The sequence below is a fragment of the Tachysurus fulvidraco genome, chromosome 16 (assembly GCF_022655615.1).
Source record: "Tachysurus fulvidraco isolate hzauxx_2018 chromosome 16, HZAU_PFXX_2.0, whole genome shotgun sequence".
Lineage (NCBI taxonomy): Eukaryota > Metazoa > Chordata > Actinopteri > Siluriformes > Bagridae > Tachysurus > Tachysurus fulvidraco.
The window spans coordinates 21,339,551-21,356,281 of record NC_062533.1 but is presented as its reverse complement, the minus strand read 5'-3'; the positions used below and the strand labels follow the sequence as shown (position 1 = coordinate 21,356,281).

General features: G+C 41.1%; 1 protein-coding gene and 1 long non-coding RNA gene across 4 annotated transcripts in view; both read left to right on the top strand.

Annotated features, from left to right (window-relative positions):
• Positions 1-16,731, top strand: part of LOC113647555 (NACHT, LRR and PYD domains-containing protein 3-like) — a 291,375-nt gene that overhangs the window by 68,415 nt on the left and 206,229 nt on the right. The gene's annotated exons all lie outside the window — the stretch shown is intronic.
• On the top strand, positions 2,239-5,467 carry LOC125139006. 3 transcript variants are annotated; one of them, XR_007138107.1, is made up of 5 exons: positions 2,239-2,776; positions 3,032-3,199; positions 3,887-4,150; positions 4,357-4,470; positions 4,957-5,467. It is a non-coding gene; the product is annotated as an uncharacterized LOC125139006 (long non-coding RNA). The 3 variants fall into 3 exon arrangements; XR_007138108.1 differs by lacking the exon at positions 3,887-4,150 and having other exon boundaries at positions 3,122-3,199; XR_007138106.1 differs by lacking the exon at positions 3,887-4,150.

The following is a 16,731-nucleotide window of genomic DNA, read 5'->3' as shown; positions in this document are numbered from 1 at the left end:
ATCCATACCACTATTCCACAATATCTCGACAATGGTACCTGTAATGCCCAGGTGCCTTCTGATGCTGTTAGAAGTGGGTCTCAGCAAAAAACATAGTACAAGCACAGAGTCTACCACTATTGATTATTAAGATTTGATTATTATATATTATTAATTCCCATATTAACAAGAGGTACCAATTAAACAGCCCAACCAGCTATAGAAGTACACATGAAGTACGCCCTAGGTCTACTTGCCCATGCTAGCATGCAAAGGAAAATACAAAACAACACAAATTACTTTGTTGGGTACTCGTTCGATTAAACAGGCACTTTTCAAAAGTCAGTTTCCGACCCATTGACTATAAAGGGGCTATAAGATTGTAAATTGAAAAAAATAGTGTCATATGTTCTGTGTCTACTGTCCCTGTTTGTCTATGTCTCCCATGTTCGTATGTATAAGTGTTGTGTGCAGATCCATGGAGACCTATCCTGTCCAACGCTTCCATTCGGCTCAAAGGCGCCGCACATGTGCCTGCCTTGATCGCAGCTCTGAGGGCCTGGCGTATAGATTCTACGTGGAAGAGGGCACCTCGTACCCAGTACGCTGCGCCACAGAACAAGACATGCATTTCTCATTTCCCACTACGTGCAGTAGAAGACTATTTGTCAATACTGTACTCTTTTATTTTGTGGCTATACACTGAGGACATCATTTACTGTTGGATCACGGAAGGTCTTAGCGAACTTGTCCCCACCTCCAGACTGGCGGCTGACCGACCGCCCGTGAAACCATGATTCAGACGCAGTATTTGCCTTGTCAGGGACGTCCTATGCCCACACGTACTCGAATGTTTGGCGTTGCAGACCAAAAGAAAAATAAGGGCTCCCTTGCCAAGGGGGATGTACTCAAGGCATCGTAACCACTATTGGTGGTGGCCGTAACTAACCTAGGACTCTGATTCTACATGGACTCTATTTCTTATGTGTTTGTTGTATGGTTTTATGTGTATTATGGTGACCCTGGTGACACTGTTTTCACTGTCGCGCAATATTCGGGCAGAGTGAGAATTTTCCCTCAAATTGGGCTCTGAGGGTTTTTCGCTCACTCCTGGATCACCTTTTGAGAATGAGCCTTTAAAAGAAGGAGGAGGGAGTATGTATATGTGTTTTTTGTTTTCTGTTTTTATGTATGTGTGTTTTTGTTTTCTGTTTTTGTTTATGAGGCTTTACAGCCTCACAGGAGGGAGTATGTTGGAAAAAATCTTGATATGTGCTCTTATTATATGAACTATTACAACTGATGTTTTAGGACATATGGGGGAAGGCGAGATATTGTAATAGTGTTGAGCTATATGAGTTATATGATTATAATATAATATATGTATATATATATATATAGTGTTAGATGCCTTGAGACAAGTGTTAACAGAAATAAGGTGGTTTATTGGGTTTATTGAAGTTATAAAACTCAGTACTCAGAACTCTGAGAATCTGAGAAAAACAAGAAAAAGGGAACCTGTCCTTTAGGCGAGAACAGAGGAACTTAGGCTTAAAATACTATGCATGTGCAGGCCCAGTCTGGACAAACAAGACAGACTGAGATCATAAGTCTAGCAAACTTAAGGAGTCAGCATAAACAGATCTCCACATATATGCAAAACAACATTATAAAATGCAAAAGTTTGGCTTAAGTAATAATGCAGTACTTTTACTAACCAGATAAAAAATCTAATTGTAAGTCGAATACCGCTAATATATAATCCAGTTGATTTGGAACCTGATGCTACTGTAATCAAGAAAATCGTATCCTAAAATATGATCATAAAACGTCATATGTCATAATCAGACTAAATCAGAACTCCTATATCATAGGTGATGGTAGGTGATTGGGGATTGAGTATCATCACTGATCTGATCAGTTTATATGTTTATGTTATATGTAGAGATGTGATTAATCCAGTGTAGAGCAAATGATTTATATGTGATTGTCAGGGAAATCATACACAACATACACATAGTATAGGCGTACAATACAGGTAATCATAGTAATCATACAGGTAATCATGTAGTATAGGTATACAATACAGGCAATCATCTTGTGTGTATGTGTGTGTATATATATGTGTATGTGTATATATGTATATGTATATATATGTATGTATGTGTGTATATATATATATGTATATATATATATGTGTGTGTGTGTGTGTGTGTGTGTGTGTCTGTGTGTATGTATGTATATATGGATAGAGGAAAACTCACTCATTGTACTTGTATAAAGGGAGATTGGGAGATTGGTCCACGAGACATGTCTTCTGTGTGATACATGACAGGGAAGAGTACAAGAAGTTCTCTGGAGCACATTTTAACAACAGTTTTGTCAACGCAGCATATTTTTGATAATAATGCAGAAGTTCGGCGGGAACAACAACGGAACAGACTTAATTTTCGGTAAAAGGGCAGACTTATTTTTCGGGGAAATGAGGCAGGGGGGCCATGGGCAATTCTGTAATTCTGTAGTGTCAGGAGAAAAGTCAGACGGGTCAGGTGGATTGACGTAAGAAGGTATAGACGCATCTAGAGGTGCCAGGGTATATATTGAGGAGATTCCTTTGGAGGGGGCGCTCTTGCTCCTGCTTGCTTGCTTTTTTGTGGGGGAACTTTTTGGGTGGTATGGGGATGCGCTGTTTGGGTTTTTCTTTGATACTTTCAACTTAGAAGTTTTTTCCTCCTTGAGCTCAATGGAAGCAGTGGCTGATCAGCACCAATAAAGAGTTTTGCTCATTCTCATCCAGGTCTGGAAAGTTTTCTTATTATTCAAATTCAAATAGTATTAAGTACAAAGTTTAAAGTGTGATTAATTAATTAGTATTAGAAAGTATTAAGTATTAATAATTAAGTATTATAAAATTAGTGTTAAGTATAGCTATTTTAGTATTAAGTGTGAAAGACTATTATTGACTATTATCTATTATTGACTATTAATTTGGCTGTAATGCACCCCTGGCATATGTCCACTTGGAGGGTGGCTCTCCAAAAATTTCCAACAGTCACAGTTAATAAATAGGATACCTGCTTACCGCGCTTCTGCTTCCTCGCACACTGCTTTCGGCGTCCCCTCTTCTGGTCTCCGGTATCAGGTGACGCCGAGGACTGGAGGCCTGGTCTCTCCACAGCAAGCCAAGGTCACAAAGCCTATCCAGTACATCATCGTGCAGGTTGGTTGTTGCATGATTTCTGTACTTTATTAGTTCCTGGTGGTTGTATACATGAACACCACCATCTCTGGTGTCCATGTACTGGTTGTAGTTGGGCTAAAAACCGTAAAGAAAAACATAAAAAATGTAAATAGCACCATATTGAATGCGAAGTGACCGCTGCGTGCTACTGCCGCAACACCATCTTGGAACCATTATACTGGTTTCCCCTTCATTCGTGCATTGGGGAAAAATCTGTAAGAAAGCATTAACATTATCACTATTTTGGAGAGTTCTGGGTAAAGACACACATCATCTTTAATGAAAGCAATGCCAAGACCAAGACAATTCCAAGAACAAATGCTAATAAATCTGACACAATTCAAGATAGAATGTGAGGATCCAGCCTGTATTTTAGCCATGTGTGTTTGTTTACATCCTGTGTTCACATGTATGTTTGTGTGACATTGGTCCGCGATTGTTCCCGGGGGGGGGGGAGGGGGGGGGGTCGATGTCACCAGCCCGGTTTTTTTCTGTGTCCTGCGACATTGCTCCGCATCTGTTCCAGTGAGGGACGCTGCTCCACTTCTGGTTTCCCATGGGGCACGCCGACTCACTTCCTGCCAGCGGATGATGTCACAGCCTGGTGTTGTTTTTGTTTTTTTCTTTCTCTGTGCCCTGTGACATCACCCCGCACGTGTCCGATAGGGGAAGTCGCTTCACTTTCTGGTTTCCCGTGGAGGACGCTGACTCACTTCCTGTCTGCTGGGGGTGTTGCAGGCCTGTATTTTGCTCCAGGGACTGTGGGTCTGGCCGCGGTGTGTCAGGGATTGTGCTTGGCCCTTCTGCTCGGCTGTGGAAGTCACTCAGCCCTTCTTCTCGGCTGTGGACGTAGATGGTGGCTACTTAGATGGTGGCATGGCAGTAACACTCAGCGGCCACGCCGGATTCATAATGGTGCCATTTACATTTGTAAGGTTTTATTTACAGTCTGTAAATACAGTCATACACTTACACATGTCACTTTTAAAATAAAATGGGGAATCAGACAAGGTTGCTCATTATCAGATGTGTTGTACAGTTTATACATTGAATTGTTTTGACACAGACTATGAACTTTCTAAATGGCTTAATTTTACATGGTTTTAATGTTATACATGATGTATCTTCTTATGCAGAAAAATTATGAAATGGATTCAAAATTCAAAACGAATTTAAGAAAAATAGAAAGCAGACTGAAAAACCAATTGGCGCAAACCAAGCATGCCACTCAGGAAGAGGATAATAATCAGGTAACCTCAACACAGTACATTTACAGCATTTAGAAGATGCCCTTATCCAGAGCAACTTACATTTTTATCTCAATTTTATACACCTGAGCAATTGAGGGTTAAGGGCCTTGTTCAGGGGCCCAGTAGTGGCAGCCTGGTGGACATAAGAATCGAACTCACAACCTTCCGATTGGTAGCCCAACACCTTAACCACTAGGCTACCACATCCCTATTGGATCTCCTAGCTTGCCTGGCACCCCCTTCTGGCCTAGTTGTGAAAATACTGTCATTACTAGAACCCTTTGTGTGAGACAAATTACAGTGTTCCTCAAAGCATCCTACTTCTCCGTAAAGAAAAAGGAGTACAGAGCTTGGTAGACATTAGAAGTAGAATCGCAATGCTTTATTTATAAACACTGAAAAATCGATGAGTTTGTTTATGATTGTAGCTTATATTTAATGGGCCTAATGACTTAAATATTTCTAACAATTCTATCTTTATAAAAGAGTGCAGATCCCAAGGCCCTGTCTCACTGTATTGGCTCCTAGAAAAGCCTTTAATGGGAGGAGGACAAATGGACACTAAGGACATTTCTCCGGGCCTCACACAAACTACAAACAAAAAGGTTCACTACACTGAGGAGACTAGTGGACACTGCAGGACCAGACAAGAGAGCAGTGGCAGAGGAACTTGGACTGCGGTCACAAGAAAACACAGAAGCCATTTTTTCCATTTTCACTCACTTTACACCTGTGAGCTAATTACAGTTACAGTATTATGAGTTACCATTGTTCATGTTTGTATTGTATTTTCATGCTGTACACACAAACTTTGAGGAGAAATAATGTTTTCTTCCAGGTTTTTCCCCAGTGTATGAATGAAGCCAACAATTTCAAGTCAAGAAGCTTTTATTGTCATTACAACCATATGTAACTGTTACAGTGCACAGTGACATGAGACAACGTTTCTCCAGGATCAGGGTGTTCCATAACACACAGACATGTAAGTAGTCTTAGCCACATAAAGTGCAACTGTGCAACCTGGTGCAAACAGTGCAGGACAAGACAAACAAGACAGTGCAGGACAAAAGGTTACAAGACAATACACAAAATACAAAAAAGACAAAACACAAAAGACAGTAAACAGAAACAGCGCCGACCGACCAGTGTCCATACTGTATGTAATTACTGTAAGTTCAGACAATATTGCGTGCAGTAATACTCGAATGAACACAGTTTCTTATCAGCAGGTCCCTGAGACAGTGTTTAAGATTGTGCAAAAAACAGAAACAACTGAAATATTGTACAGTATGAGCAAAATGACTGAAATGTTAGACAGTGTGTGCAAAGAGCAAATAAGTAAAAAAAAGTGTACAAAACAGCATGTAAACAGTCTGATGAATGTAAGCAGCATGTAAACAAGTTGATAGATGTATATTAGAAGTGTGTGTATGTGGTGTAGATCTGTGCAGTCCATACAGATGATGTGTGTGTACTGTATGTTTATTATCATACTAATATGAATTCTATAAAACCTCAAAAAGTCTGTTTGTGCATAAAAAAGTAATCATGCTTTTTCATTCAATAAAATTCCTTATTACATCTGACTCACAGTTAAATTCGGCCAATTTGATGTTCAAGCCACACAAGATCGATGTGGGAGCAATTAAACTGTGTTCAGAGAGCTTCATAAAGCAGTGAGCTTCACTGTCTCTAATCGTCTCCAGTGAAATACATTAACAGGAACAGAGACTGGCGCTACTTGTCCACAAGACTGAGTGTGATGTGTGTTGGGATTTCAGTTTACATTCACCATCATGTTTACACGACTCTGCTCTGGGATGTGATCAAAAAATGAAGGAAAGATTAATGTACTCACAATAAAATATGTTGATTGTGACAGATTCTGACTTGACTTGGTTGTCATTGTACCAGGGTTTGGATTTGACACCATTCTGTGGCGCATGTGTGTATTAAGACACTTACACTTCATTACTGAACCCTATTATTATTCTAATCTAGGCTCCCGTGGAAATTGGGCTACTGTTGGTCAAAGAAGTAGAGGAGGGAGGAGAGTGCACAGACAGAGAGAGTAGAGGAAAGGTAAGAGTGTAGGACTGAGAATAGGAACTCTGAATGTTGGTACTATGACAGGGAAAGGTAGAGAGCTGGCTGATATGATGGAGAGAAGGGAGGTGGATATACTGTGTGTACAGGAGACCAGGTGGAAGGGTAGCAAGGCTCGTAGTATAGGAGCAGGATTCAAGCTGTTTATTATGGTGTGGATAGTAAGAGAAATGGGGTAGCTGTGGTCCTGAAGGAGGAGTTTGTGAGGAATGTTCTGGAGGTGAAGAGTGTGTCAGACAGGGTGATGTGTCTGAAGTTAGAGATTGAAGAGGTGATGTTGAATGTTGTTAGTGGTTATGCCCTACAGGTAGGTTGTGAGTTAGAGGAGAAAGAGAGATTCTGGAGTGAATTAGATGAGGTGATGGAGAGTATTCCCACGGGTGAGAGAGTGGTGATAGGAGCAGATTTTAATGGACATGTTGGTGAGGGGAACACAGGTGATGAGGAGGTGGTGGGCAAGTTTGGAGTTAAGGAAAGGAACCTTGAAGGACAGATGGTAGTGGACTTTGCTAAGAGGATGGACATGGCTGTGGTTAACACTTATTTTCAGAAGAGGGAGGAACATAGAGTGACTTACAAGAGTGGAGGTAGGAGAACACAGGTAGACTACATCCTATGTAGAAGAGGCAATCTGAAAGAGATTAGTGACTGTAAAGTGGTAGTGGGAGAGAGTGTAGCCAGACAGCATAGGATGGTGGTGTGTAGGATGACTCTGATGGTCTGTAAGAGGAAGAGGTCAAAGAAAGAGAAAGAAAACTGGTGGAAGCTGAAAAAGGAGGAATGTTGTGAGGAATTTAGGCAGAAGTTGAGGCAGGCTCTGGGTGGTCAGGTGGTGCTGCTAGATGACTGGGAAACTACAGCAGAAGTGATCAGGGAGACAGGGAGAAATGTGCTGGGTGTGTCATCTGGAAGGAGAAAAGGAGGTAAGGAGACTTGGTGGTGGAAAGAGGAAGTTCTGGAGAGTATCCAGAGGAAGAGATTAGCCAAGAAGAACTGGGATATGGACAGGAGAATAGACAGGAACACAAGGAGTTACAGTGCAGAGTGAAGAGGGAGGTGTCTAAGGCAAGGCAGAAGGCATATGGTGGAAATTTGTGAGCAGCAGTATGGCTTCATGCCCAGAAAGAGATAGGCACAGGTTCATTCCCCCATACTCCCCCTTCCTGAATCCTATAGAAGAATTTTTTTCAGGTTGGCGGTGGAAGGTATATGACCTGCGGCCTTATGACCGTTTGCCCCTCATTCAGGCCATGGAACAGGCATGTGATCTTATTGAAGCAGCTTCAGTGCAGGGGTGGATTAGTCGCACAAGGCGATTTTTCCAACGGTGCCTTGCCAACGGATTTTTCCAACGGTGATGTGGATGAAATCTTATAGCCTGATCCAGCCAGACGGAGAGAAGGATAGTTACAGTATTCTTGTTGCTTTTACAGTAGTTTTCTTTCATTTCTGTTTACTTTTACTTTACTTTTCTTCAGAGTCAATGTGTATGTACTGTAATTCATGCAGTAATTTTTATTTGTCTATAGATTTTATTTGTTTACAGTAATTGATATCATTGTTGGTTGATTACTGTAACTGATTATGGTAAGAAATACTGTAAGTATTGAAATAAATACTTGAAATATTCAGTCTGCAGCATCAAGTGTGTCACAACCGGAAGCGGGAGACAGACCCGTAAGCAGGATAGCTTCAAATGAAAGGGGTTTAATAAATGATAAAGACAACGACATAAAGACGATAACAAAAGCAATACAAATGAAGACACTTAACAAAGACTAGACATGACGAGGGGTAAACGTAACTAATGATTCCGCGCTGCACTCGGCAACGCGGCCCACTTAAATATAAAAAGACACGATGACACAATAAGGATCAGGTGTGAAGACAGGGAGGGGCAGAAGAAGGCGGGGCAGACACGTGATGAGGAAGATAAACAAAAAGGCACGTGGCCAAAAGTCCGGGCTGAGTCCAAGTGTTGTGGAGTGCTTGGTAAGGTTATACAGGCTTACAGTAGGCTTACAGTATTTGTCTACATTCTCCTTATATCTCAAAACAAATCATGAATAATGTTGTGAGTTTCTCACTATTTTTTGTCAACTAAATTATCTCTTACATACAGTAAGAATGTCTGGCCAAAAATCTATTTTTTTTTTTTTTACAAATGTGTTTTTTATTTATCACAGCAGTGTGAAACTGGCTGCAATAGTGTATGATCATTGATGACTGTGTTGGTTAAATGAAAACAAATAGCATTTTCACAAATATGTGTGTATGTTTTGACTGAAGTGTGTCATTTTGCAAACAATCTAGGAATTTTGCTAATTGATTGTGGTGTTTGGATAATTGTGATTATATTTTGACAAAAAGAACTCTGTTTTCAAAATTGTGTGTAAACAGTATTAACTTTGAACTGAGGCAAGTCAGAACATTAAAGAAGGCCTTCAGAATAATGTTCCAGCCACTAGCTCGTTACAAAGAGCTTTCCTTATAGGTGTTGTTAAGAGATTCACAATGTCATTGCTGTCAACAAGATCCTGTAGGGAAATAAACAATCTACATAAAAGTCAGTGACATTTTCACATCACATTCTCAAACCAGCTTCTGCACTGTAAAATGTCCAAATTTGCCGACTGCATACAGTTTGGTCATCACTGACACAGAGAAAGTATAAACCCATGAAAATAATCTCATCTTTCAATATCACTGCTTTAATATAAAGCCCAAGAGCCTCATGAGCATGGTTCATATCCTCTTGGCTAATATCACTCTCTCACTCACTCATTTTCTACCGCTTATCCGAACTTCTCGGGTCACGGGGAGCCTGTGCCTATCTCAGGCGTCATCAGGCATCAAGGCAGGATACACCCTGGACGGAGTGCCAACCCATCACAGGGCACACACACACTCTCATTCACTCACACTCACACACACACTACGGACAATTTTCCAGAGATGCCAATCAACCTACCATGCATGTCTTTGGACCGGGGGGAGGAAACCGGAGTACCCGGAGGAAACCCCCGAGGCACGGGGAGAACATGCAAACTCCACACACACAAGGTGGAGGCGGGAATCGAACCCCCAACCCTGGAGGTGTGAGGTGAACGTGATAACCACTAAGCCACCGTGAAGCCATCTAGCTAATATCAGAAACTAGCAAATTGCTCACACCATCCAAACTATCAAGAGGACTGCAATGATTAATCTCAATTACTCATGTACAAAAGAAAAGTCAGCGTTTACATGATATGTGTGTGTGATCTCCGTATATATAAATGCACGAATACATGTATATATTTAAGTTTTTTTATATATATATATATATATATATATATATATATATATATATATATATATATATTTATATATATATATATTAATTTTTTAGTTATGTATCAATTTTTTTCTTAAATATATACAGAAATGTGTGTGTGTGTGTGTGTGTGTGTGTGTGTGTATATATATATACATATATATATATATATATAATTATATATATATATATATATATATATATATATATATATATATATACGTATATATATATATATACACAAATATAGTTCACAGTGTGTATGTTTATCCCCAATGAGCAAGTCTGAGGTGACTCAGGCAGCAGTGGCAAGGAAAAACTCCCTTAAATTGGTAAAGAAGAAACCTTGAGAGGAACCGGACTCAAAGGGGACCCATCCTCATATGGGTGACAATGGGGGTGAGATTACAAATATACAGTCAAAGTGTTGAATTGGTGTAAAACTTCATCCTTTGTAATCTTATCTACTTCCTGTTCCACAGAGTTCACTCCTTCTTCTCTTTTTCCCCTCTCATTTTCCTCATTCATCAGCTCCTCAAAGTATTCCTTCCATCTCCCTCTGTACACTCTCCTCACTTGTGAGCACCCTTCCATCTCTATCCTTAATAATTCTAACTTGCTGCGCATCCGTCCCATCTCGATCCCTCTGCCTAGCTAACGTGTACAAGTCCTTCTCTCCTTCTCTAGTGTATAACCTAGTGTACAACTCGTCATATCCCTTCTGCCTTGCCTTGCCTTAGACACCTCCCTCTTCACTGTGCACTGTAACTCCTTGTATTTCTGTCTATTCTCTTCAGTCCTGTCCATATCCCACTTCTTCTTGTCTCCTTCCTCTGGATACCATCCTGAACTTCCTCATTCCACCACCAAGTCTCCTTATCTCCTTTCCTCCTTCCAGATGACACACCCAGCACCTTTCTCCCTGTCTCCCTGATCACTTCTGCTGTAGTTTCCCAGTCATCTGGCAGCACTACCTGAAGACCCAGAGCCTGCCTCAACTTCTGTCTAAATTCCTCACAACATTCCTCCTTTTTCAGCTTCCACCAGTTTTCTTTCTCTTTCTTTGACCTCTTCCTCTTACAGACCATCAGAGTCATCCTACACACCACTATCCTATGCTGTCTGGCTACACTCTCTCCCACTACCACTTTACAGTCACTAATCTCTTTCAGATTGCCTCTTCTACATAGGATGTTTTCTACCTGAGTTCTTCTACCTCCACTCTTGTAAGTCACTCTATGTTCCTCCCTCTTCTGAAAATAAGTGTTAAACACAGCCATGTCTATCCTCTTAGCAAAGTCAACTACCATCTGACCTTCAAGGTTCCTTCCCTTAACTCCAAACTTGCCCATCACCTCCTCATCACCTGTGTTTCCCTCACCAACATGTCCATTAAAATCTCCTATCACCACTCTCTCACCCGTGGGAATACTCTCCATCACCTCATCTAATTCACTCCAGAATCTCTCTTTCTCCTCTACCTCACAACCTACCTGTAGGGCATAACCAATAACAACATTCAACATCACTCTTTCAATCTCTAACTTCAGACTCCTCACTCTGTCTGACTCTCTCTTCACCTCCGGAACATTCCTCACAAACTCCTCCTTCAGGACCACACCTACCCCATTTCTCTTACTATCCACACCATAATAAACAGCTTGAATCCTGCTCCTATACTACGAGCCTTGCTACCCTTCTACCTGGTCTCCTGTACACACAGTATATCCACCTCCCTTCTCTCCATCATATCAGCCAGCTCTCTACCTTTCCCTGTCATAGTACCAACATTCAGAGTTCCTATTCTCAGTCCTACACTCTTACCTTTCCTCTTCTCTCTCTGTCTGTGCACTCTCCTCCCTCCTCTACTTCTTTGACCAACAGTAGCCCAATTTCCACGGGAGCCTAGATTAGAATAATAATAGGGTTCAGTAATGAAGTGTAAGTGTCTTAATACACACATGCGCCACAGAATGGTGTCAAATCCAAGCCCTGGTCCAATGACAACCAAGTCAAGTCAGAATCTGTCACAATCAACATATTTTATTGTGAGTACATTAAACTTTCCTTCATTTTTTGATCACATCCCAGAGCAGAGTCATGTAAACATGATGGTGAATGTAATCTGAAATCCCAACACACATCACACTCAGTCTTGTGGACAAGTAGCGCCAGTCTCTGTTCACTGGAGATAAGGGATGATTAGAGACATTTACATTTACATTTACAGCATGTGACAGACCCCTTATCCAGAGCGATGTACATAAGTGGTTAAATCTCTAACATTGAATACATTAATGCTGGTTCACTAGGTTACATACTTAAGATACCATGAGTTTAAAACTTTTGTTCAAAGTTACAATGAAAAAGTGTCAAAGGTTTTTTTTTTTTGTTTTTTTTTAAATGCAAAAGATAAGGAAAGAAGTGCTAGTTGAAGTGTTTCCTGAATAAGTAGGTCTTCAACCGCCGCTTGAAAATATCCAGTGACTCAGCTGTCCGGACCTCTAGGGGAAGTTCATTCCACCACCTTGTTGCCAGAACAGAGAAGAGTCTTGTAGTATACTTCCCTCTTACCCTGAGAGATGGTGGAACCAGCTCTCAGGGTAAGAGGCAAGTATACTACAAGACAGTGAAGCTCATTGCTTTATGAAGCTCTCTGAACACAGTTTAATTGCTCCCACATCGATCTTGTGTGGCTTGAAATTGGCCGACTGTTTTATAGCAAGTTGAAAAAGTTCAAAATCCGGATGATTTTATGTCACTGTCTGTCTGCTACAGCGATATTCTAATATTCACTGGATCATAGCCAATAGTGTAATTTAACTGTGAGTCAGATGTAATAAGGAATTTTATTGAATGAAAAAGCATGATTACTTTTTTTATGCACAAACAGACTTTTTGAGCTTTTATAGAATTCATAATATTAGTATGATAATAAACATACAGTACACACACATCATCTGTATGGACTGCACAGACCTACACCACATACACACCACAAACAGTTTCATCAGACTGTTTACATGCTGTTTTGCACACTTTTTTACTTATTTGCTCTTTGCACACACAGTCCAATCTTATACACTATCTCAGGGACCTGCTGCTAAGAAACTGTTCATTCGAGTATCAGATGCAAAATTGTCTGAACTTACAGTATTTACATATACAGTATGGACACCGGTCGGTCGGCACTGTTTCTGTTTACTGTCTTTTGTGTTTTGTCTTTTTTGTATTTTGTGTATTGTCTTGTAACCTTTTGTCTACACTGTCTTTTGTCCTTCACTGTCTTGTCTGTCTTGTCATGCACTGTCTTGTTTGTCTTGTCCTGCACTGTCTTGTTTGTCTTGTCCTGCACTGTTTGCACCAGGTTGCACAGTTACACTTTATGTGGCTAAGACTACTTACATGTCTGTGTGTTATGTAACACCCTGATCCTGGAGAAACGTTGTCTCATGTCACTGTGCACTGTAACAGTTATATATTGTTGTAATGACAATAAAAGCTTCTTGACTTGAAATTGTTGTCTTCATTCATACACTGGGGAAAAACCTGGAAGAAAACATTATTTCTCCTCAAAGTTTGTGTGTACAGCATGAAAATACTATACAAACATGAACAATGGTAACTCATAATACTGAAACTGTAATTAGCTCACAGGTGTAAAGTGAGTGAAAATGGAAAAAATGGCTTCTGTGTTTTTTTGTGACCGCAGTCCAAGTTCCTCTGCCACTGCTCTCATGTCTGGTCCTGCAGTGTCCACTAGTCTCCTCAGTGTAGTGAACCTTTTTGTTTGTAGTTTGTGTGAGGCCCGGAGAAATGTCCTTAGTGTCCATTTGTCCTCCTCCCATTAAAGGCTTTTCTAGGAGCCAATACAGTGAGACAGGGCCTTGGGATCTTCACTCTTTTATAAAAACAGAATTGTTAGAAATATTTAAGTCATTAAGCCCATTAAATATAAGCTACAATCATAAACAAACTCATCGATTTTTCAGTGTTTATAAATAAAGCATTGCGATTCTACTTCTAATGTCTACCAAGCTCTGTACTCCTTTTTCTTTACGGAGAAGTAGGATGCTTTGAGGAACACTGTAATTTGTCTCACACAAAGGGTTCTAGTAATGACAGTATTTTCACAACTAGGCCAGAAGTGGGTGCCAGGCAAGCTAGGAGATCCAATAGGGATGTGGTAGTGTTGTAAAAAATCTTAGTAGAAATAATTAAAGTATTATTCCTTACAATACTATAACCAAAGTAAAGTATTAGGCCTTGCAAACTATTACAATTGCTGTCATAAGACATATGTAGGCGATGTTGTAGGCCAAAGATGTTTATTGTAATCATAAACTTAGTAAAAGTAACCAGATTCGGGGCTGGCAGGCCTGGTCAGTCTGAGCACATTTGTAATAACAAATACAAACTTGTTATGTAGAATGAAGAAGACATTGGTCCACAGAACTAGGCCCTGAGAACTAAAGGGAGGAAAATCCATAAATGGGCATGTGGTGCTCATAAACTTGTTGTGCAGACTGAAGAAGGCCCAGGTGTTTAGTCTGAAGTCATGAAAAATAAGGGGAGGAAAATCCATAAATGGGCATATGGGTGAAAGGTAATGGGAAATAAGGGGAAATTGGGTCAGTGTATTTAGAAAACATAGGAGATGATTCCGGTAAATAAGGTGATATGGCACCTGGGCTCCTAGGAGCGCCAGGGTATATATTGAGAAGATATCTGAGGCTCCAGTCTCTCTTCGGGGGCGAAGGTGTGTGTGCGCGTGGGTGCGTGGGGGCCTGTGCGCATGCGGGGCGCATGCTCGTGTCCGCGGGTCAAGGTGGGTGGTTTTTATTTTTGCAAGGACGTCGTGAGAGTTCTTGTTTTTCTTGATTGATTTTGCATGACATGCTCTTTTTGGGGGTTTTCATTTGTTACTTTTAATTTGGCAATTTCTCTTAGAATTTGTTGGCTGATTGACCACAATAAAGAAGTCATTCTCATCCAGGTCTGAGGAGTTTTCTCAGTATTTTTGTAGTAATTATAGATTTTACAGTTTAACTAAAACAGTCTTTAGTAACCAAAAAGTCTAAGTGTGGAGATCACCCTGTGATGTGTCGACTTGGAGACCGGCTCTGAGTTCCAACAGTAGCCTAGTGGTTAATGTGTTGGGCTACCAATCGTAAGGTTGTGAGTTCGAAACCTATGTCCACCAGGCTGCCACTGCTGGGCCCCTGAGGAAGGCCCTTAACCCTCAATTGCTCAGGTGTATAAAATTGAGATAAAAATGTAAGTTGCTCTGGATAAGGGTGTCTGCTAAACGCTGTAATTGTACTGTGTTGAGTTTACCTGATTATTATCCTCTTCCTGAGTGGCATGCTTGGTTTGTGCCAATCGGTTTTTCAGTCTGCTTTCTATATTTCTTAAATTCGTTTTGAATTTTGAATCCATTTCATAATTTTTCTGCATAAGAAGATACATCATGTATAACATTAAAACCATGTAAAATTAAGCCATTTAGAAAGTTCATAGTCTGTGTCAAAATAATTCAATTTATAAACTGTACAACATATCTGATAATGAGCAACCTTGTCTGATTCCCCATTTTACTTTAAAAGTGACGTGTGTAAGTGTATGACTGTATTTACAGACTGTAAATAAAACCTTACAAATGTAAATGGCACCATATTGAATCCAGCGTGGCCGCTGCGTGTTACTGCCATGCCACCATCTTAGTAGTGCCTTACTTACGTCCACAACCGAGAAGAAGGGCTGAGTGACTTCCACAGCCGAGCAGAAGGACCAAGCACAGTCCCTGACACACCGCTGCCAGACCCACAGTCCCTGGAGCAAAATACAGGCCTGCAACACCCCCAGCAGACAGGAAGTGAGTCAGCGTCCTCCACGGGAAACCAGAAAGTGAAGCGACTTCCCCTATCGGACACGTGCGGGGTGATGTCACAGGGCACAGAGAAAGAAAAAAACAAAAACAACACAAGGCTGTGACATCATCCGTTGGCAGGAAGTGAGTCGGCATGCCTCGTGGGAAACCAGAAGTGGAGCAGCGTCCCTCACTGGAACAGATGCGGAGCAATGTCGCAGGACACAGAAAAAAACAAAACCGGGCTGGTGACATCGTCCGCCGATAAGAAGTGAGGCGACGTTATCTGCAGGAAACCGGATGGGGAGCGGCGTCCCCCACCGGAACAGATGCGGACCGAAGTCATACAAACATACACGTGAACACAGGACGTAAACAAACACACATGGCCAAAATCCGGGCTGGATCCTCACATTCTGTCTTGAATTGTGTCAGATTTATTAGCATTTGTTCTTGGAATTGTCTTGGTCTTGGCATTGCTTTCACTAAAGATCATGTCTGTCTTTACCCAGAACTCTCCACAATAGTGATAATGTTAATGTTTTCTTACAGATTTTTCCCCAATGCACGAATGAAGTAAACTATTTGAGGGAACCAGTAGAATGGTTCCAAGATGGCGTTGCGGCAGTAGCACGCAGCGGTCACTTTGGATTCAATATGGTGCTCTTTACATTTTTGATGTTTTTCTTTACGGTTTTTAGCTAGAACCAGTACATGGACACCAGAGATGGTGGTGTTCATGTATACAACCACCAGGAACTAATAAAGTACAGATATCATGCAACAACCAACTTGCACGATGATGTACTGGATAGGCTTTGTGACCTTGGCTTGCTGCGGAGAGACCAGGCCTCCAGTCCTCGGCGTCACCTGATACCGGAGACCAGGAGAGTGGATGCCGAAAGCAGTGTGCGAGGAAGCAGAAGCAGGTATCCGTGCTAGGCTAAAAGCAAACCCTTGCCGGCCGGCT